The sequence below is a fragment of the Phalangium opilio genome, unplaced genomic scaffold (assembly GCF_054372755.1).
Source record: "Phalangium opilio isolate 3A_F unplaced genomic scaffold, DU_Popi_V2 ptg000352l_1, whole genome shotgun sequence".
NCBI classification, from domain to species: domain Eukaryota; kingdom Metazoa; phylum Arthropoda; class Arachnida; order Opiliones; family Phalangiidae; genus Phalangium; species Phalangium opilio.
In genome coordinates, this window is record NW_028324228.1 from 5,429,120 (window position 1) to 5,443,047 (window position 13,928).

Genomic DNA, 13,928 nt, shown 5'->3' on the forward strand with positions numbered 1-13,928 from the left:
TTGTCCTCCTGGGTGATACAATCGGCAGGGAAACCGCTAGCCAGAGTTTTGTACTCTAAAAAGGCGTTTACGTAGTCTTTAAAAAGACCGCCTTGTTTAGTCTCTGTGTTGTATTGCGTTATTTTGTAGGACCAGGCTTCGTACATGCGCGTGATTTTGTATCCTCGCTCTACGGCGTATCTCAACTCGTCGGTAACCCAGGTACCCCGCAGCTCCCTCTGATCAGGTGTGTGTGAACAGTCACCTTGAAATTGAGTTTTACAACAGGTGTAACATAGGGGAAAGGTGAGCTTACCATTTATCCGAGCGGGTAAAACCGGATGTATGAGATTTTGAGCCGGTAGTATGTCGCATTTGAGAAGGCCATCGAAAGAAAATATGTCAGGAAAATTATCTAAAATAATTTGTGGATTGGCCGCCATCTTTGTGGGTTTTCCAGGTTTTTCGTCACGAATCCCATCTTGCCCAGACCGTTTTGAACAGAATTAGGGACTCATTTGCTCAATCTCATATTCAACCACCTACTCCACAACCAAATCTCAACAATCAACTGTAAGTGAAAACACCGAATAACTTTATCATACCTTCAAAGTCAAAACTAAAGATCTCGAAAAATTAGTTTTAGAACTCTACGCGAGAAAACGACTTAACGCGTTGTATATCAAAGAACAACTTAATGCCTTGCGTAAGATTTAAAAATAATATCTCACGCGGTAATCTAAAACACGATCTCCGACATTGGTGGACATTCTTTGCGACAGGTCTTTACGGCTTGAAAGGTGATGACCTAATCATCTTTATCGAGAGATTTTCTTGGAAGCCTGGGGTTGATATTTAGCCTGAGGGTATATTGACTGATGCTTATTTTATTGTCCTTTCTTCAATTGGCTACATACCAGGTGGTTTAGGACCTTAAAAGGGGGCGTGGCTAAACCATTTGTATTGTTATCAATGGAATCTGTATTTGGAGTGATTTATGACTCACACAAACGTGTTAAGACATTCCATCGGCTTTTTTATTTATACGTAACCATGTTCAGACGTTCTATGGTAGATCGTGAAAGATAGGCTTATGCTATTTTAGGCTTATTCTATGGTAGATCCTGGTAGGCCTATATGCTGTATTAGTTCTTGAAAGATAGGCTTTTGCTAGGTATATTCTTTGGTGAATGCTGACAAAATATAGTCTTATGCTAGGTTATTCTATGGTAGATCCTAAAGAAAGATAGGCTTCTGCTAAGTTATTCTATGTTAGATCAGGAATGATTGGTCTATGCTAGGTTATTCTATGCTAGATCCTGAAACACAGGCTTATGCTAGGTTATTCTAGTTGTATAGGTTGAAGAATCAGAGTTTGATTACTAACGGCTTTTCATACGATTACTACTAAAATACACATGAATATTGATTAAAATACTGGCATTTATATAAAACTACCTAAAAGACACGATTTTTACCCTGCACAAGTGTCTTATTAGAAATTAATACTGAATTCCATACGAATATTACTAAACTACAAGGGATTTATATAAAATACATGCAAAAGTTATAGCTGAATTCTGGCTAAAATACACATGAATATTTATTAAAATACTGGCATTTCCTTAATACTACCTAAAAAACACCAATTTTACCATACACTAGTGGCTTATTATAAACTAATGCTGAATTTCATACAAATGATACTAAATTACAAGGGATTTATATACATTACATGCAAAAATTATAGCTGACTACTACTAAAATACACATGAATATTGATTATAATACTGGCATTTATATAATCCTCCCAAAAAAAAAAACCATTTTACCCTGCACTAACGAATACGGAATTTCATACGAATATTACTAAACTACAAGGGATTTATATAAAATACATGCAAAAGTTATAGCTGAATACAGGCTAAAATACACATGAATATGGATTAAAATACAAACATTGTTATAATGCAAAGTGAAACATACCCTTTTTTATGAAGCAAAAGTTGATTTATATTAACTATGATGCTTCCACAATTCTATTTCATCTCGAAAGTCACTGCTGTACCTGATTTAAATCTCTGGTGAATCATCTTTCCAATTGTAACACGGGCACAAGTCCTTAATTCGGTAATTAAACTCACCGCACAGAGTACAAAAGTTTCGCTCGTCAAGAAGATGTCTTCGCTTTTTTTGGGTCGACATACGGATAAGGTTTTTAGACTGAACTAAAACACAACGTCTGAAGTGCGCACAATCACGTGATGTGCAGAAATAATTTAATTGGCCGCAGTCAGGCACGTCTTTTAAAGTCCCATCACAATCTTATGCGTGAGCATCTCTGTTTGCGGAGACTGCATTGACGAAACGTCCCTTGATTTTAATTGTATTAAATGTAATCAATTTGGGCCTCGCAAACAACGCTTCACAGGTGGCAAACCCATAGCTGCCTTCCTCGACTACTTAGATGCAATAAACTTAACTTTAATTTTTTAAATTTTACACTATTAGCATAAAATTTATACTGTCCTAGTTCTGGTATACGAAATCAGCGTATTAAAGGCACTTTTCCAATGCTCACGGACGATGACGGGCTAACGTGTTTCTTTGATGATCATAGAGACAGGTGACACGTGTCTCACCTTCTATATCCATGGCCTTTGGACAATCCACGTCATTCAAATTTATGACTTCTTTATTTAAAATATTAAAAAGAAAGAAACATTTTTGATTACCCTTGCAATATATACGGTCTGCGAACCGGGTACCTAACATGAGACAGCGACGAAGATTATGATAAGGCGTTTCTCCTCATCCAAATGAGATTCCGTGAAAATTTCTGGTGATGTAGCTATTGAGTCGTTGTGTAGACGAAGGAAGCGTAGATTGACTATAAGGCGGTAAAAATGTCCATAACACTATTTCTGGAAGTTTAGTAACAGTAGCACAACTTAGTTCTTTAACTATCAGATCGCCTGCGAGGTTCCATTTTTCGTCCTTCCCGTGTAGATACTCAAAGTCAACTAGTACAGATTTCATGTTATCTAGAAGGTAGTTTCCTAAATGATGATTCTCCAAAATGGTTGGAGTGCGGTTTATATACTTTTCAAAGTCCTTTCACTAAGTATATTAGCTATAGAATATAAATCACATGACGGAGGGGGGTGGCATGCTGAAACACGTATGACAATAGCTCTTAAGAGGTCCAATCGTTGTCCAAAAATTGACAGTAGGTATAACAATAGAACTGTGTTTTCGACAGAAGGTTAAAAATGCAGAGACAACAATCTCTTTTTAATGTCAGGCGGTCAAACATTCTCCACAAAAGGTATATTGACAGATGTCTTAAAAGGGGATGTAAAGGTAAATAATGAGCCCTTGGCTAAAATTATTAGACAGATAATTATAGTTTTGTTGAACCCATGTACCCTTAAAGCATTAACGTCTGAAGTACTGTACCAAGAATGCGTACGAGATCTTAGATAAATCTTCAAACGTTTCTTTGTGATATTGTGTATACTAGTTTTTAGGTAACGTTTCAAAAACTTTAACGTAAGAATACGCCTACAGTCAAACCATTCAGCAGTGAGAAAAAATAGGCATTTCAACGTTTCTTATTGTATTGTGCATACTAGATTTAGCTAAGGTTTCAAAAACTGACATAAAAATACGCCTACAATCAAACCATACAATTCAACAAAAGGATTAATTATAACAAAGGAATTGATGCGTCATTCCATTAGTGGGTTTTACGACAGTAAACTTTGGTCTCCGAAGATGCATTGTTAAGAAAAAATTTCTTCAATCAATCAAATATTGACAGGTCTATTGAAATGCTAGGAGTAATAGACAAATAGGTCAAGATTACTATTGTATAATTTATTTACTGGTAAACTATTATGGAGTCAAGTACAAAAAAGTCGTCAAGAATACGTCAGATCTTGGAGATTAACCCTCCAAAAACTACTTATTTTATTGATTTTAGGGGTACTGGAATTCCTTAATCTCTGGTTTCTGAACGTTGACATAAAAATACGCTTACAGTCTAACAATAGGACAGTCAAGGTCAATAGAGTAATTCGCAAAGCACCAAGGGCGAAGGCATCTTCATTTATAGTATTTATAATAAAAGAATTTAGCTTGAATAAGAAAAATATATCGTTGAATATTGACAGGCCTATTTTTTTAAAAAAATGGGTGAGTAATCCATAGGGATATAATCAACAGGGAAGGGGGAAAAGTATTGGATAAATAAGATGATCGTATAGTTGTTCAATTTATCTATCCATAGATCACTAGGTAGAGTAGGATGGAAGCACCTTACTTATAACCAAAGGAGAAAATGTAATAGATAATAGCTAGGCATCCTAAAATACAATGGAACTGAAGGGTGGAGAAGCCGAGAAGATATATTCAGCAGGGGGAAGGTGTGGAGGATGTTCGACAAATAAGATCTAACCATAGATTAATAGGTTGAATTGTAGAATGACGATCCCTTAAGTATAACACAAGGAGAAAATGTATTAGACAAATCACAAAATGTTACTGTTTCGTGTATTCTGTTATATAACCATTTATAAAATCAATATCAGTTATAAAAGTATACAAAAACATTTTTTGATAATTTTTTTAAACTTTAATTTTTTATAATTTTTTTTCTTAACTTTAATTTAAACTTTTTTCCTTAACTTTATTTTAAACTTTTTTCATTTCTTTTCTTAACTTTATTTTAAACTTTTTTCATTTCTTTTCTTAACTTTATTTTAAAATTTTTTCATTTCTTTTCTTAACTTTATTTTAAACTAATTTTTTAACAAAATACTTTTCAAACACATCTGCACAGATTTTTTCAGGTTTTTAGTACTTTTTTCCTTTTTTAAACATTGTAATAACTATCAAAGACTTTCGTTGTTGAATATAACGATAATCTTTATTAAAGTGTATTAGATATGCAAATTTATTATAATATCGCCAATCTAAAAGAACATATTCTTAAAGATAGTGTAAAATTATCAAATTTGCAGGAGGAAAAAATGGTGAAGAAGGGCAAGTCCGACTTCAGGTTGAAGGCGGTTATCCCTCCCTCTGTAGAGGGAGGGATAATACACTTGCCCTTCTTCACCATTTTTTCCTCCTGCAAATTTGATAATTTTACACTATCTTTAAGAATATGTTCTTTTAGATTGGCGATATTATAATAAATTTGCATATCTAATACACTTTAATAAAGATTATCGTTATATTCAACAACGAAAGTCTTTGATAGTTATTACAATGTTTAAAAAAGGAAAAAAGTACTAAAAACCTGAAAAAATCTGTGCAGATGTGTTTGAAAAGTATTTTGTTAAAAAATTAGTTTAAAATAAAGTTAAGAAAAGAAATGAAAAAAGTTTAAAATAAAGTTAAGAAAAGAAATGAAAAAAGTTTAAAATAAAGTTAAGAAAAGAAATGAAAAAAGTTTAAAATAAAGTTAAGAAAAGAAATGAAAAAAGTTTAAAATAAAGTTAAGGAAAAAAGTTTAAATTAAAGTTAAGAAAAAAATTATAAAAAATTAAAGTTTAAAAAAATTATCAAAAAATGTTTTTGTATACTTTTATAACTGATATTGATTTTATAAATGGTTATATAACAGAATACACGAAACAGTAACATTTTGTGATTTGTCTAATACATTTTCTCCTTGTGTTATACTTAAGGGATCGTCATTCTACAATTCAACCTATTAATCTATGGTTAGATCTTATTTGTCGAACATCCTCCACACCTTCCCCCTGCTGAATATATCTTCTCGGCTTCTCCACCCTTCAGTTCCATTGTATTTTAGGATGCCTAGCTATTATCTATTACATTTTCTCCTTTGGTTATAAGTAAGGTGCTTCCATCCTACTCTACCTAGTGATCTATGGATAGATAAATTGAACAACTATACGATCATCTTATTTATCCAATACTTTTCCCCCTTCCCTGTTGATTATATCCCTATGGATTACTCACCCATTTTTTTAAAAAAATAGGCCTGTCAATATTCAACGATATATTTTTCTTATTCAAGCTAAATTCTTTTATTATAAATACTATAAATGAAGATGCCTTCGCCCTTGGTGCTTTGCGAATTACTCTATTGACCTTGACTGTCCTATTGTTAGACTGTAAGCGTATTTTTATGTCAACGTTCAGAAACCAGAGATTAAGGAATTCCAGTACCCCTAAAATCAATAAAATAAGTAGTTTTTGGAGGGTTAATCTCCAAGATCTGACGTATTCTTGACGACTTTTTTGTACTTGACTCCATAATAGTTTACCAGTAAATAAATTATACAATAGTAATCTTGACCTATTTGTCTATTACTCCTAGCATTTCAATAGACCTGTCAATATTTGATTGATTGAAGAAATTTTTTCTTAACAATGCATCTTCGGAGACCAAAGTTTACTGTCGTAAAACCCACTAATGGAATGACGCATCAATTCCTTTGTTATAATTAATCCTTTTGTTGAATTGTATGGTTTGATTGTAGGCGTATTTTTATGTCAGTTTTTGAAACCTTAGCTAAATCTAGTATGCACAATACAATAAGAAACGTTGAAATGCCTATTTTTTCTCACTGCTGAATGGTTTGACTGTAGGCGTATTCTTACGTTAAAGTTTTTGAAACGTTACCTAAAAACTAGTATACACAATATCACAAAGAAACGTTTGAAGATTTATCTAAGATCTCGTACGCATTCTTGGTACAGTACTTCAGACGTTAATGCTTTAAGGGTACATGGGTTCAACAAAACTATAATTATCTGTCTAATAATTTTAGCCAAGGGCTCATTATTTACCTTTACATCCCCTTTTAAGACATCTGTCAATATACCTTTTGTGGAGAATGTTTGACCGCCTGACATTAAAAAGAGATTGTTGTCTCTGCATTTTTAACCTTCTGTCGAAAACACAGTTCTATTGTTATACCTACTGTCAATTTTTGGACAACGATTGGACCTCTTAAGAGCTATTGTCATACGTGTTTCAGCATGCCACCCCCCTCCGTCATGTGATTTATATTCTATAGCTAATATACTTAGTGAAAGGACTTTGAAAAGTATATAAACCGCACTCCAACCATTTTGGAGAATCATCATTTAGGAAACTACCTTCTAGATAACATGAAATCTGTACTAGTTGACTTTGAGTATCTACACGGGAAGGACGAAAAATGGAACCTCGCAGGCGATCTGATAGTTAAAGAACTAAGTTGTGCTACTGTTACTAAACTTCCAGAAATAGTGTTATGGACATTTTTACCGCCTTATAGTCAATCTACGCTTCCTTCGTCTACACAACGACTCAATAGCTACATCACCAGAAATTTTCACGGAATCTCATTTGGATGAGGAGAAACGCCTTATCATAATCTTCGTCGCTGTCTCATGTTAGGTACCCGGTTCGCAGACCGTATATATTGCAAGGGTAATCAAAAATGTTTCTTTCTTTTTAATATTTTAAATAAAGAAGTCATAAATTTGAATGACGTGGATTGTCCAAAGGCCATGGATATAGAAGGTGAGACACGTGTCACCTGTCTCTATGATCATCAAAGAAACACGTTAGCCCGTCATCGTCCGTGAGCATTGGAAAAGTGCCTTTAATACGCTGATTTCGTATACCAGAACTAGGACAGTATAAATTTTATGCTAATAGTGTAAAATTTAAAAAATTAAAGTTAAGTTTATTGCATCTAAGTAGTCGAGGAAGGCAGCTATGGGTTTGCCACCTGTGAAGCGTTGTTTGCGAGGCCCAAATTGATTACATTAAATACAATTAAAATCGAGGGACGTTTCGTCAATGCAGTCTCCGCAAACAGAGATGCTCACGCATAAGATTGTGATGGGACTTTAAAAGACGTGCCTGACTGCGGCCAATTAAATTATTTCTGCACATCACGTGATTGTGCGCACTTCAGACGTTGTGTTTTAGTTCAGTCTAAAAACCTTATCCGTATGTCGACCCAAAAAAAGCGAAGACATCTTCTTGACGAGCGAAACTTTTGTACTCTGTGCGGTGAGTTTAATTACCGAATTAAGGACTTGTGCCCGTGTTACAATTGGAAAGATGATTCACCAGAGATTTAAATCAGGTACAGCAGTGACTTTCGAGATGAAATAGAATTGTAGAAGCATCATAGTTAATATAAATCAACTTTTGCTTCATAAAAAAGGGTATGTTTCACTTTGCATTATAACAATGTTTGTATTTTAATCCATATTCATGTGTATTTTAGCCTGTATTCAGCTATAACTTTTGCATGTATTTTATATAAATCCCTTGTAGTTTAGTAATATTCGTATGAAATTCCGTATTCGTTAGTGCAGGGTAAAATTGTTTTTTTTTTGGGAGGATTATATAAATGCCAGTATTATAATCAATATTCATGTGTATTTTAGTAGTAGTCAGCTATAATTTTTGCATGTAATGTATATAAATCCCTTGTAATTTAGTATCATTTGTATGAAATTCAGCATTAGTTTATAATAAGCCACTAGTGTATGGTAAAATTGGTGTTTTTTAGGTAGTATTAAGGAAATGCCAGTATTTTAATAAATATTCATGTGTATTTTAGCCAGAATTCAGCTATAACTTTTGCATGTATTTTATACAGGGTGTTTCTGAAAAGTCCATCACAAATTAAGGGGCGTGTTTATGGGACCAAACTGAGCGGAAAGTACCAAAGAACATGGGGTGTACAACATTTTGTTACGGAGATATGGCCTTCCAAACATTCGCCCCTAAAACAAGGAAATATCCAAAAATGAGGAGTAACACTTAAGACCGACTAACCAGCTTGTTTAAAATTACTAGACAATTTCAATAGCCTTTAATCGGTATCGTTCCTTTCAACCGAATTCCCAATGGACCGAAATCCCATTCGACCGAATATCCCGCAATGATTTTAGATTTCCAGCCCAATGGCTATATTCCCGATGGACCGAAATCCCAATCGTCCGAATACGCCCCTAAAAAATACATGAATATAACTTGAAACACTGTAGCCGGCAGCGATTCGGTGGTGTAGTGGATACGATGTTGGACTGCGAAGCGATAGGTTGTTGGTTCGAATCTCCGAAAGGTATGTTAATAATATTAAAAGTAAATGTTTCGAGATACTAATTAAAACGCTCACTTTCATTCCTTTCAAGGCAAGAGATATATAGAATTAATAATCAAATTGTGCTTAAAATGAAGTACAGTCTTAATGGTAGTTCCATCAATGTCTTTAAATTAAAATTTTAATATTTTGGTTTCGGGTGGGTTAGGTTAGGTTAGGTTAGGTTAGCTTAGGTTAGGTTAGGTTAGGTTAGGTTAGCTTAGCTTAGGTTAGGTTAGGTTAGGTTATTTTAGGTTAGCTTAGGTTAGGTTAGGTTAGCTTAGGTTAGGTTAGGTTAGGTTAGGTTAGGTTAGGTTAGCTTAGGTTAGGTTAGCTTAGATTAGGTTAGGTTAGGTTAGGTTAGGTTAGGTTTGGTTTGTTTCCAATAATTCGTTGACACCTTTTCCAAAATATGCTCCTTTTAATTAGCTACCACCTTTTCCAAAATATTCTCCCTTTAAATAGCTACCACCTTTTCCAAAAATTTTCTCCTATTAATTAGCTCCCGCCTTTTCCAAAAGATTTTCCTATTAATTAGCTGCCACCTTTTTCAAAATATTCTCCTATTAATGAGCTGCAACCTTTTCCAAAATATGCTCCTTTTAATTAGCTACCACCTTTTCCAAAATATTCTCCTATTAATTAGCTGCAACCTTTTCCAAAACATTCTCCTACTAATTAGCTGCCACATTTTCCAAAATATTCTCCTTTTAATTAGCTACCACCTTTTCTAAAATATTCTCCTATTAATTAGCTGCCACCTTTTCCAAAAGATTTTCCTATTAATTAGCTGCCACCTTTTCCAAAATATTCTCCTATTAATTAGCTGCAACCTTTTCCAAAATATTCTCCAATTAATTATCTGACATCTTTTCCAAAATATTTCTATTATTGCTAATAAATTGTTCGTGGTAAGAGGCGGGCTTTTAATACTCATATAAATAATCTTTTTACCTCCAAACAAGGTTGGGTTGGGTTAGGTTAGGTTACGTTGGGTTAGGTTAGGTTAGGTTAGGTTAGGTTAGGTTAGGCTAGGGTAGGTGAGGTGAGGTTCGCCGTAATTAAAACGTAGTTAAAATAAGTGCAGTAATACATTTTCAACTCACATTTATTTTAACAATAATAAGTTGTGAAATTAAAAATATATTTAATGCAAAACCACACAGTATGTCTTCTTCCAGTTCAATAGAATTTCGGTCCAATGGGACTATAATAAAATCGCACCTTTGGCTACGTTCGGTCGAATGGGACCCCAAAAAAACCCCCCCTTCTGTCGAATGGGAATTCGGTTCAATGGGACCAAAGCCTTTAATCGAACAATTGATTTCTACCTTTACTAATCAGAAGCGTATAAATGAGTAGAAGTATGCCTACGGTGGTAATGTAAAATTAATCCCAAGTGACATGATGTTTCAAGATCTTCCCAGCACCAAGTAAAATGGTTCTGATTGAAGGGACTTTTATTAGCACAGCGTAAACAACGTTATTTTCAGGAATTATTCCAAATGTCCACGGGCGGCATTACAAAAACGAGGCAGTCTTTCGAATGATACTTGGACATGTTGGAAGATCCCTGGCTTGTTCCGGTTATCTCAAACCGTAAAAAGCTACGCAAATCTTCATCATCACGGACAACACTCTTGTACGTTAGGTATGACCTTGAGAAAACCTAAAAGGACATCTCGAATGTATTTGAAAAACCCATCTCCAATTAAGGGGCGTGTTGTTTGTTTCCAACAGAGTAAACTCGCCCAGAGAACAATTACAATGCAGAGCCACGTTTCGGCGTTAATGGCCCACAAAGGTGGTCCCAAACAAAAGAACAAACTTTAATTTGTTTCGTTCAGTAAGTATTTCATGTGTCATAGATAAAACGCCATGATTAATGCACAAAGAAAATGTTATTGACAAGTTTTCGGACCGCGATGCTGAAATGTGGTGGTGCACCATCGTGCATGAATCACATTCTGTTTATTAAACCTAAGGGTACGTCTTCGAGTAGTTCTGGTAAATCGTCCCGTAAGAACTACAAGTAAGCCACACCGTTTAACCTGGGCTCTAGGAAATATGGCCCAATTAAATTGTCACCCACAATACTACACCACACGTTTAAGCTGAATTGTACTTTGTGAATTCTAACGCAAGTTGCGTGTGGTTTTTTCTTAATCAGCAAACCAATTGGCGGCTGCTTGTTTTTGGATCGTCCTCGAAAATAGTGAGAACTTCGCCTATTCTTAAAAAACAGAGCACTAAAACAGAGCACTATGTTTTTTAAGAAAGGAATAAAAGAGGTTTCACGTACATGTGTTTGTTTTATTAAACTCATAATTCAACGAAGTCTGTTACAATGCCTTTCTTCACAAATGCCGAATATGCGGATATGCACCTAATGTATGGACTAGCCGAGGGGAATGCCGCTGCAGCTGTACGCTTGTATCAGGAAAGATTTCCGCAGAGGCGACTACCAAATCGACTGACGTTCGAGGCTGTGGACAGACGTTTGAGGCAAGGTGGACGAATCCAACCGGCTGGACCTCAACCTAGAGCGAGAGCCATCCCAGAGGCCGTAGAAGACGAAGTTCTCACCATTTTCGAGGACGAGCCTGAATCAAGTACCCGCCAAGTTGGTCGCCGATTAGGCGTAAACCACACGCTCGTGTGGAAAATCCTCAGAAGCCACCGGTTTCATCCTTTCCATGTTCAAAAAGTTCAAGGTTTGAATCCAGCGGACTACCCACGACGCACGGCGTTTTGTCAGTGGTTTCTGGCTAAAGTAAACGATATCGATTTCCCACGGGATTTGTTGGTTACTGACGAAGCTAACTTTTCACGGGATGGTATTATTAACTTACATAATAAACATCAATGGTCTCAGCTAAACCCCCACGCAACTTGCGTTAGAAGTCACCAAGTACAATTCAGTTTAAACGTGTGGTGTGGTATTGTGGGTGACAATTTAATTGGGCCAAATTTCCTAGAGCCCAGGTTAAACGGTGTGGCTTACTTGCAGTTCTTACGGGACGATTTACCGGAACTACTCGAAGACGTACCCTTAGGTTTGGTAAACAGAATGTGGTTCATGCACGATGGTGCACCACCACATTTCAGCATCGCGGTCCGAAATTATCTTAACGCGACCTTCCCTTTGCGGTGGTTAGGTCGAGGTGGACCTGTGGAGTGGCCTGCTCGATCACCCGATCTGAACCCTTGTGATTTCTTTCTTTGGGGCCACCTGAAAGACTTAGTTTATCAGACTGAAGTACTTATTATCTTAACTCAAAGCCGACAACTACGATGACAACGAAAGTTTGCAAAGCGTCAATTTTTGTAACCGTCCAAAAACTACATCACGCAAAGGAAACCATTTTCTACCCCCCCCCCCGAATTACGCTTGGTGACGCTTATTCAGACCCCCTCCCCTAAAAACCACGTCCCATTTTTAACCCCCCCCAACGCATTATTATTTCTCTTAACCACCGCTCTATGCTCAGGCTTAGTGTGGAAATCCCTTCATAGACAAAGCTTAGATTATTTTTAATTTACAAATAATGAGAATCTTCTTTTCTTGAGTGATATGGCGTTCCACTCCGATATTTTTCTCAGCTTGAAATTCATAAGTTCTCCTCCGTTTAGCCACTGATTGAGCTTCAGAACTTTAATGTCAGGATGTGCTTATCCATAAGCCTCAAAACATTTTCCATGAAGCTTAATTGAAGGGGCACACTTTATAGGCTTCGACATTGTTACACGACTAATAGTCTAATCGAGCTTGGGATTCAGGTTTCAAAAATTTGCGGGAGAAACGAAACCATTTCAATCCGAAGGGGAATCCGATTCATCCTCACTAATGCTAGTGGCAAATAAACATTGACATTAGAGAGTTTATGCTGACACTACGCGAACTCTTTATTTAGCAATCCTTAAGCGTAGGTGTCGCTACCTAAGTTCTGCAGTGAAGTGGTCTGTATATTAAATTCGCTACACGTACGCTAAATAGGAGACCATTACTTAAAGTTTCTACTATTTAAGCTATGATAGAATCAAAATTTTGGTAAATTTTTGTAGTGGTCGTTTGCACGGTAGACTTTGGTATGTTGTGTTTTTAGCCACATCGTAGTATACGATGAGGCTCTTAGTTTGACCCGAGCCGTCGTAGTAGTGGCCGGGGTTGTCGCTTCGTTATCGTCAGATTCTAGCTTAAAAGGAACTCTATAGTACCTCAACCCACCAATAGGGATAACTGAGGTCGGTTAGAGATTTTATATTAATTAAATTTTTTTCAGGTCAGACTCGGAAATCGAACCCAGGTCGATCATACAGTAGTAAGACACTCTACCACTGAGCCATAGAGATTTGGTAGAAAATATGAGATTTTATGGTTTAGTTTTATCTCTAAAGTGTCGGGGATGAGGTGGGGTGGGGTACCTGTTAATCTGTGGGGTAGGATACATTTAAATTTTTATCTGTGGGGTCGGATACTTCTGAAATTGTATGCTTGGGGTTTTTATATTTATTTTTATATTTATTTCCTTTTTATTTATGTGCTAATTAAATAGATAACGATTTTCCCCGTTTCCTACCGCGCTCCTCGTGTGTTTCGTTCACGTTCGGTAGCTATCGCCATCTATGTTATGTTTGACTGGAACGTTTTGGCGGTTAATTCAAATATGGTTTTAGATAGAGCTAACATAGCGTTAAATGAGCGTTATGCGTTTGATCATTTTAGCATTGCTAAAGGTAATTCGAGGGGATAATCACTATAACTAAACTTTCTCTTTCAAATGTTTCTGGGCATAAGTCCTTGTTAGAAATTTATAA

General features: G+C 35.8%; 3 long non-coding RNA genes across 3 annotated transcripts; 2 read left to right on the forward strand and 1 right to left on the reverse strand.

Moving 5' to 3' along the window:
- Nucleotides 1-2,442: 2,442 nt before the first annotated feature.
- On the reverse strand, nt 2,443-3,050 carry LOC149607127 (uncharacterized). Its single transcript, XR_016377028.1, has 2 exons — nt 2,748-3,050; nt 2,443-2,672 (listed from the first exon to the last, which is right to left on the reverse strand). It is a non-coding gene; the product is annotated as an uncharacterized LOC149607127 (long non-coding RNA).
- Nucleotides 3,051-6,212: 3,162 nt separating this feature from the next.
- On the forward strand, nt 6,213-7,707 carry LOC149607128 (uncharacterized). Its single transcript, XR_016377027.1, has 2 exons — nt 6,213-7,402; nt 7,478-7,707. It is a non-coding gene; the product is annotated as an uncharacterized LOC149607128 (long non-coding RNA).
- Nucleotides 7,708-9,357: 1,650 nt separating this feature from the next.
- LOC149607129 (uncharacterized) lies at nt 9,358-11,046 on the forward strand. Its single transcript, XR_016377040.1, has 3 exons — nt 9,358-9,404; nt 9,455-10,761; nt 10,851-11,046. It is a non-coding gene; the product is annotated as an uncharacterized LOC149607129 (long non-coding RNA).
- Nucleotides 11,047-13,928: the final 2,882 nt, after the last annotated feature.